The sequence below is a fragment of the Erpetoichthys calabaricus genome, chromosome 17 (assembly GCF_900747795.2).
Source record: "Erpetoichthys calabaricus chromosome 17, fErpCal1.3, whole genome shotgun sequence".
Classification (NCBI taxonomy): domain Eukaryota; kingdom Metazoa; phylum Chordata; class Cladistia; order Polypteriformes; family Polypteridae; genus Erpetoichthys; species Erpetoichthys calabaricus.
In genome coordinates this window covers 91515970-91525317 of record NC_041410.2, presented here as the reverse complement: position 1 = coordinate 91525317, position 9348 = coordinate 91515970, and the positions used below count along the sequence as shown (strand labels likewise).

Genomic DNA, 9348 nt, shown 5'->3' with positions numbered 1-9348 from the left:
AATAACTGACAATAATCGATGTAACTCTTCATATACAACTAGCTGAAATACCCAGCGTTGCCAGGGAGGAAAATAAAGTTTTTTGTTTTTTTTTATTGTTTTTGAAAAATATAATTAAAAATACCCCACAACTTTAAAACCAAAAATAAATTAACAAACAATGAGGACTCACTAATGTCCTTGACTTGCGGTCTTGTGTGTATGTTATCATCCAGCTGACGCTCTGAACGGGCCAACTCTGTTTAATTTCAAAAGTAACAGGGGCATGGTGGTGACGCTCAAACATAAAGAATGCTGGCAGTCACCTCCATTATGCCCTCTGGTGGTCGTTCGGAGTGTCAAGTGGATGATAACCTGCATGCAAGACACCCCCCCTTTCCAGAACAGGGTGGGTTAGTGTTGATTTCACCCCACAGTGTTTTTAGTTGACCATCGGGAAACATTTGTACCAAGTTTCATGAAAATCTCTCCAGTTGTTCGGAAGTGATGTTGGAACATACATACATACATACATACATACATACATACATACATACATACATACATACATACATACATACATTGACTTTTATATATATAAATTTAATAATACCTAACCAATTTACATAAACAGTTGTGATAGTAATGCATTTTTAAAGATTTTTTTTAGTTTCAACATTGAATAGATTTAATGTGAAATTATGTTTTTTATTTTAAATCGAGTTATTTATAATTAATAAAACATGAGCATCAATAACTGACAACAAATAATATAAATCATTGTATACAATATACAAATACTTAATTATTTTCCATAGTTTAACATATTAATGGTTCTTTTAGGATTTTTTTTAGTTTTACCATTATGAATACTTTTAATGTAACATTATCTTTTTAATTTTTTTTTTAATTTTAAATGACTTTTTTATAACCAACAAAGTAGGAACATCAATAATTGACAAAACAATAAAACTAATTATATACAATATAATAATACTTAAAACAGGTTTAACATATCAATATTGCTTTTACTGCTCCTCCGCATCGAGAGGAGTCAGATGAGGTGGCTGGGGCATCTGATCAGGATGCCTCCTGGACGCCTCCCTGGTGAGGTGTTCTGGGCACGTCTAACCGGGAGGAGGCCCCGGGGAAGACCCAGGACACGCTGGAGGGACTATGTCTCTCGGCTGGCTTGGGAACGCCTTGGGATTCTCCCGGAAGAGCTAGAAGAAGTGGCCAGGGAGAGGGAAGTCTGGGCATCTCTGCTCAAGCTGCTGCCCCCGCGACCCGACCTCGGATAAGCGGAAGACAATGGATGGATGGATGGATGGATGGATATTGCTTTTAGGATTTTTTTTATATTAATGCTCTGAAAAGTTTTAGGCTAAAATTGTGCTTTTTAGTTTTGTTTTTAAATATTGCTTTAATTATAACAACTAAATCGTGAACATCAATATCTATAACTCATTCCAGTAAATAGAATATAAAATATTTAGCTAATTTACATACTGTTCATCATATCAATGTTCCTTTCAGGATTTTGAAGTTTTAACATACTGATTAGGTTTTATATAGTTTTTTTTCATTTTTTTATTTTTAAATGGCTTGTTTTGTAACCAATAAAAGAAGAACATCAATAATTAACAAAACATAACTCATGATATGCAATGTATTAATACATAAAACAGTTTTAACAAATCAATGTACCTTTTAAGATTTTTAGCTTTAACGTTCTGAATGGTTTTTATGTAAAATACTATTTCTACTTTTAAAGGGTTCATATTTATACGAGTGTCACCGTACCTTCCACTAATTAACAGCACCCTCCTTTTAAATGTAAACGTATGACGGGTGTTTTCGAGCGTTTAACATCTAAAGCTCATATAGTGACGTAGCCCAAAGGCCGCTGACGACATGGTGACGTCACCGAGTCCCGCCGTGACAACGCCGCTCCGTCTCCGCCGGTAAGGGCAGCCGCTCGCAATTACAAAGTCAGTTGTGACTCATCAGGTTCCACGGTGATTCCTTGAACCAACCCCCCCCCCCACACCCATTTTGTGTCGTCATCGGAAAGGTCAACAAGGTAGAGCGCGTCGACTTGCAAGCAGACGTTTTAGGGAGGGTGGGGGCTACGTGAGAGGAAGATTGGGAGCTGCGTTGTTAACTTTTGTTTATTTCGAATAAAACTGACCATCCAAAACAAAAAGAAAGAGAAAGAAAGCAAAGAGCGAGAGAGAGAGAAAAAAAGAAAGTCAGAAAAACAAACAAGAAAAGGACGGTTTCATTGGGTAAGCGGAAATTGTGTCTTTGTTCTGTTTCGGATCGTGACTCGTACTCCGCTTGGAAACTGTTTGCCCTGTTTTGATTTTTAAAAGTATCGAGAAGAGTCGCCAAGAGTTTTCGAACGGTCGGAAAGCCCTTTTGTCGCTTTGTTTGCGGTGTTTTGTGTGGATTCTTTTCGCCGTCTTTCGAGTGGCTTACCGGCTAGATTGTCGCTCGGCGTCCTTGGGGAATTGGGGCCAGGGTCGAGTGTCAACGTGGAGTCGGTAAAGTGCCGAACAGCTGCTCACAATAATCGTTAAAGGACTTTTTTTGTTAACCAAGGAGTAAACGTTGTCATGTATATGATCGGGGGTCTGGGTGGTGTGTTTTGTTTTTTTGGGGAGGGGGGTGGACCCTATTGTTCAGTTTTTTTTCCCTTGTTTCTTGCGAAGAATCTTCACTTTTTACTGCTTCCCAAAACTTCGATTCGCCCTATCGGCATCCACAATCTGCCACCTCGCTTGTCTCGTTATTCCCTGGAATTTCCTCATTGCTTAGTCGTCGTTAAACGGCTCGTGACGTCGCGACACAATGAGATGAGGTGGGCCAGCTGTGTGACGGGGGGGAGAAGAGAATTAACTCTACGCGTTCACATCACCGCTTCTGAAACGCGAGATGTACGTTGCGAGAATGTGGTGTGTCGAAACCTGTGCACTTTTATTATTATTATTAGTTACAACAACTCCGGTTTAAAATGCAATCCTGTTATAGCGCCCCCTTATTAAATGTCACCTGGTTACTGTGAGCAGATGTATCCCCTGAAACATGATTCAGGTGTGCAAGTCACGTTCTGATTAGATTTTAGCAGCAAAATTTTTAACGGGACGCGACGTTTCTTTAATTTTATGCAGACTTCATTATCCCAGAGGGAAATTTTGTTTGCAGCAGTAAAGTACAAAAACGAAAAACATTCTGTTACTGAGATCTAATCGATACAACAAAGGCACATTTGACAGCCCATGTTATTGCATAAACACACACTCAAAGTGATCGATACAAAGAGTGACTTTCAACTGTATGCAAAACAATGGTGCATAATTTAATTGTTTCTTGTATTGACCTTTTTAGAGTTCCTTCTGTTTTATTAGTTTTTAAGCTTGGTGTTTTATTGTTTAGAGTCTCGAGTGTGGGAAAGGCGCTATATAAATGTATTCCCATGAATTTATTTCCAGTTTCTAGGATTGGTTTTATTTCTGTTTTAATTGTAACTGATGTTGATGTTTCTGTGTTCGGCACATTGATTTAAGCAGAAGTGGCAAACTCTCAAATTGCACGAGGAGCTTCTGTATCTGCAGGTTTTTGTTTCGCCTGCTTTCTGCTTTAGTGACCAATTCCTGATGCTCATGGCACATACTGTTGCCTTGCGTTTTTAAAGGGTTTTTTTTTCTTTTATAAACCGCTAAATAAAGAGATGAAAATCAAACCAACCAAATGGCCAAGCTAACATCAATCCCATTTGGCACCCTTTTTTTTTTTTTCCATATCAGCCTCAAATTATATGAAAAGAAAAAAAATCTTAAGGTCTGAGAAATATCAGAATGTTCTGTTCCAGAAAGCTTTTGTACAAACTGTAGACTTTAAAAAAGAAAGTTTAGATAGATAGATACTTTATTAATCCCAGGGGGAAATTCACAATTGGTCTCATTAATTGCTTAATAGGAGGTTGGTTAGATTTTTGCTGAATTCCTATCATATGGCCACAAACTGGATGCGTATCCGATTTAGGGCCACACATGAACGTGACTTGAGTCTGATCTGAAAAGATTTAGGTTCCTTTGTCCCCACAATCCTGAAAACACCAGATTTGGGTCTCATTGATGCAAAAAATCGGATTGGAGTCATATCAGCTTGGTAGTGTGAACGTAGCCACTTTAGTTAAGGCCTAATTTTACCCTCATTTTTTAAAAAAATATTAAAACTATCTCTCAATTTAATGACCAGATGGAACTTTTGTTTGTGTGTGTGTGTCAGGATAGATGTGAAGTCACTTTTATTTGGATTAAACCAAGCAAGAGTCGTAAGTAAAACACTCTGGCGTGGTCTTGGTAGCAGCTGGTTGGCCTTTCGCACGGCTTTACTAATGGAGCTTCTCAGGGTTTTCTCACTTCCTAGATTACGCTGAAGGAGGTGAGTGGCTCAGCTGTTTGCTTTTGTTATGTTTTTGGTGTTGCTGCCAGTTTTATTCGGCCTTTTGTTTAGTGTTAGTTGCTCAGTAGAGCCTGTTGTGTGCCACCAGAGAGAGAAATATATACATTTTGAGAGGAACACCTTCTATTAGCATGTTCTTCTCAAAGAAGTGTGACTAGTGAATATTTACTTTTCGAGGTCACTTGTGTAATGTTGCGTAACAGCTTGCCAGTGCTCTCTTTGAGGTCTTATTTAACATGGTGGTGTGTTTTTAAGACTTGTTTTAATGAGAAGTCGAGCAAAATGGCACTTTTTATTGGCCAACTCAAAAGATTACAATAGGCAAGCTTTCTTGCAACTCTGTGCCGCTGCCTCCCCAGCACACCACCGTGCAGAAGAGGGTCCAAGTTGCCATGAAAGCTTGCCTATTGTAATCTTTTGAGTTAGCCAGTAAAAAGTGTCCTTTTGCTTGACTTCCCATTACATCCATAATGGCTGACATGGTACGACATCCTAGTACTGGAGTTGTTTTTTTGTAACCTATAGACCACTTAAGGTATAAGACGATATCCCAAGTAATGATGAACAGTGCGGTAAATGAGGACTTCAGTCCCCCGAGTATGTGGATTCAAATTCCAGTACAGACACTTTGGACCGTGTGGAAGTCCCTTTGTCTCCCTATGCTCCAATTGGGGGGGACATAAGAAATGTAAGCAATTGTATCTCAGAATGTTGTAAGTCAGCCAGATAACTAAATATAATGTAATGTGATTGAGATATAAAGACTTTGTCTTAAATGGACCAAAAATGGTACAACTTGTAGAGTCTTTGCTGCAGGCCTCGTTAAAATTTAAAGCGACTGTATGAGCAATTTGAGTTGACCCACCGTATTGGGAGGTAATATCAAATTCCTTTGTAAGGGAGACAATTTCGTAATGTGCAAGCAGTGAAATAAAGGTAAACATCATCAACTTTTTAAAAATGAATTTCTTTTTTGTATCGTTATCCATCCTGGCCTTCCTGTTAACATTAACATTTTAACAAGCAATTGGAGTTGCAGATCAACCTTCAGATGTATTTGTTCTGTTGAAAGTCTTATTCAAAGGGTTATCCGCTAAACACACACACTAATCCCAGTGCAACATTAATGTACCCATCCATTCAAAACACAAAAATTTAAATGAGGGTAAATAAAGGCAGTTTAAAAATTCTGTGGTAGCTGCAACAGATAGAAGCTGACACAATATTATGTTCCTGATGGCTTATAGGGGTGCTTGGAACACAAGGCTGGGGGCAGAGGAAGTGAAACCTGCTGAAATTCAAAGGATACTTTTTGGGTGCCAGTGTTGAGCAGACATTACGGTACCCTAAATCATAATGCCCTATGGCACGTGCAGGTCCACAACGGATATCCAACAGTGCAGCAATCCCACATAATGTAACCTGTCCACTTTTGCTGGTGAAGTATTCGCCATGTCGACGTGGGCTTGTGTGAGATGCTGGATGGTTGGCCAGATTGAGCTTCATAGGTTGCTTGTTCATCCCGTTTTGTACCATTTTTATAAATGAAGGTGTTGTCTATTTGACCGCCAGCCTGTTGTGGAAATTCTGCATTACTCGACGTAACATGTCAAGAGGAATGCCATCGATTTCCTCTTCAGTCCTCCATTTTAGTTCAGCAATGATTACAGGACGTGTGCAGTATGCTTGGCTTTTACAATGTCCCCACAGAATGGGGGGGGGGGGGGGAATCAAACCGTGAGATCTGGGGATCTCGGAGGCCATGGAATGTCATCGTTGTGTGAAATGATGTGCCTTCCAAACAGTCGTCTAATAGCTGCCATCGATTGTCGGGCAGACAGTATGCCAGATTGAGCTTTGTATGTTACACTTCTTCATCCCGCTTTGTACCATTTTATAAAACATTTCGCTGGATCTTGCTGGTTCTTCACTTCCGTAGTGAGCCAACATCCTTTTGAGTTTCAGTGGGTTTCACTCCCACCGTCCAAAGAAATCTCACTAAGACACGTTGTTCCGTGCTCAGTTGACTTTGGCTTCAAGTAGACGCACCTGCGGTACCCAAACGTAATTCTGGGGACGCCTTGGGGCTGTAGGTTTGTCTTTAATTGGACTCCTAGCCTAATTAAGTGCGCTGTGATTTCCCAGTTTGTGTTTTGGGCTCAAAGAATTGCTTACGTCTTGCCTGAAGAAGGGGCCCAAGTTGCCTCGAAAGCTTGCATATTGTAATCGTTTTCGTTAGCCATTATGAATGTAGAGAAAAGTCAAGCAAAATGACACCTTTTATTGGCTAACATGGTACAACACCCTAGTACTACGGGCTCAAAGAAGAAATTGGAAAAGTTGGTGTGTTAATACATTTTTAAATAAATTAAGCACTTGTATGGAGAATTTTTTTTTTTTTTTTTTTTATGTTCATCCTGACTCGCATTGTGCGTTTCCATTATTAGATAGATAGATAGATCTTTATTGTCTAGTTAGTGGGTCTGACGCTGAAGTAGTTGCTGCTTTTCATCATTTAGTGGTGGTCGTCCGGGTGTCTGCTTTGCTTGTTTTTAATTATCGCAATTAGAATACAATGAAGGCAGCAAACTAACATGAAAACCTCAAAAAGAGAGAAGTATTTAAAGCTGTAGCTGCATTTACCCCAAAAATACCAAAGTTCAGCAGCTCCAGCTTGTAAATGGGATTCAGCAAAAGCCTGATGTGTCAAATTGATTCCACATACAAAATCTTTGAATTTTTACTAATGCTTTTGGAAAAAACAAACCTTTCAATTTTCTCTTTTTTGTATGAACTAGCAAAAATTAGGGAAGTTCTGTTCAAAGCTTAAAAATCTTGTTTCATTTCTTTAAGTTTGCTTATTCAGTTAAACCGTTTCAAAGTGTTTCTGAACCATTTCAAAACGGTCAGGAAACTGTATGCCTGTCTCTTTTCTAAGTTGAAAATGGGTCTTTTAAGCCCCTGAGAAATGGGACCTTCAATTCCCGGGTCCTCCCTGCGTGGAGTTTGCATGTTCTCCCCGTGTCTGCGTGGGTTTCCTCCGGGTGCTCCGGTTTCCTCCCACATTCCAAAGACATGCAGGTTAGGTGGATTGGCGATTCTAACTTGGCCCTAGTGTGTGCTTGGTGTGTGGGTGTGTTTGTGTGTGTGTGTCCTGCGGTGGGTTGGCACCCTGCCCAGGATTGGTTCCTGCCTTGTGCCCTGTGTTGGCTGGGATTGGCTCCAGCAGACCCCCGTGACCCTGTGTTCGGATTCAGCGGGTTGGAAAATGGATGGATGGATGGATGGATGGAAATGGGACCTGTTTAAACAACAATTGCCTCAATTAACACACAGCATCTTAGTTATAGCAAGAAAGTTCTATCTCTTAACTTAAAAGGCTATATACGACTGTCTGTGGTATAAGCAAACACTAATATGAATTTCACTTAAAGCATTACTTTCTAAGATTGGCTGTTACAAAAGCAATAGCAAAAAAATAGAAATATTTCTAAATGTGATTTACTTGCTTATCTGAATGCAGATTACAAGAGGAGGAGGGGGAAAAAGTCGGGCAACTAAATGAGATATCCGTTATCACTTACCAGTAACCGCGCACTGCATGATAACGTGCAGTGAATACACTCGACTTGAGCGCTCCTAGTTTTCATCCTCTTTTTCTGTACGTTTATCATTCGTTTGCTCAGAGGTTGATGCGCTTGCTGCTTCCTGAGCTGCTCTTCTTTTCTCCACCCTAGTGGCCCGCTTCTTTCATCGGCATCATTTCACGTTAAAACCAGGGCTGTGGAGTCGGTAGAGAAATCCTTCGACTCCTTAGTTTCCGGTACTTCTGACTCGGACGCCTCTGCTAATGTATTTTCCATGTTGATTGAAGGAAGGCAACATACACATCATTTAACCACAGAACTACTGGCTAGGAAGCGGACTCTCTACCGTTTTGGCCAGTTTAAACAAAAGACAAGAACCCCATAACACGCATCAGGCCATAATGCACACCTCCACCTACATCGTTACACTTGCTTACACTCAAATTAACTTGTTACACACACATATAAAAGGCAAAGCCCTCACTTATTCCTCACTAATTCTCGCACTTTCCATATGGCTGAAATTTGGTGTGTTCATTCCTTGCAGTGTACTGATAAGTTAGTTATGTTTCATGTCCTACTGCAACACCCAATTGGGGGATGGGGGGGATGGGTCTACCCCCTAAACTGTATATATAGATAGGGGAAACCCCTCCTCACTATTTCTGCGACTTCCAATATTCATAGGAAATCCAAATTTCCCATGCTCATCCTTTACACTGTACTTAAAACTTGTTAAGTATGTTTCATTCTGCGCCGTGCCCCGTAACGAACTTTCGAAAATAACGTCGTCTTTTTGGCGGTTCTCACCATTATGTCATAAGGAACTTTCGGAACTGACCTCTCCTTTTGGCGGTTTCATTCCTTATTTCCGTTAACAGGCGATTTATTTCATGGCAGAGACACACAAGGGCCGCCCCCAGTCCCCCTTCCTTGTTCCGCACAACCGCTGTCCGCACACCTACCACGTGGTTGACTCCCTGCCGATATACATTAACGACATCCCACGCTCATGTGCCTCCTCACTCGCTTCCTTTACTTACCTCAGCTGTTTGTCGTCCTCACTGCTCCCTTCTTCTTTACTCCACCGCTACAAGGGTGGAAGGACTGCTCATTCATTCTTCTTTCAGGCTACCTCTAAACCTCACCCATACTGATTCCAATTCAAATGCCTCCAATGTCCAGTAAGGGTCTGCTTCGCTATGACAATAAATGTCACGGGGCCAGACTCAAAAAAGTCAGCATTAACTTGACACCAGATTGCTTCTCACATGGCCAACTGTACGTTGTATGCTCAAGAGTAAGCTCAGCA

The 9348-nt window shown here is 40.5% G+C and overlaps 1 protein-coding gene across 1 annotated transcript in view; it reads left to right on the top strand.

The window, feature by feature from the left end:
* Positions 1–1923: 1923 nt before the first annotated feature.
* The window catches only part of zfand6 (zinc finger, AN1-type domain 6), a 33870-nt gene continuing 26445 nt past the window's right edge, over positions 1924–9348 (top strand). Inside the window, exon 1 of the mRNA XM_028822930.2 lies at positions 1924–2267. The gene's annotated coding sequence lies outside the window, so the exon portion shown is untranslated. The remainder of the gene's footprint in view (positions 2268–9348) is intronic.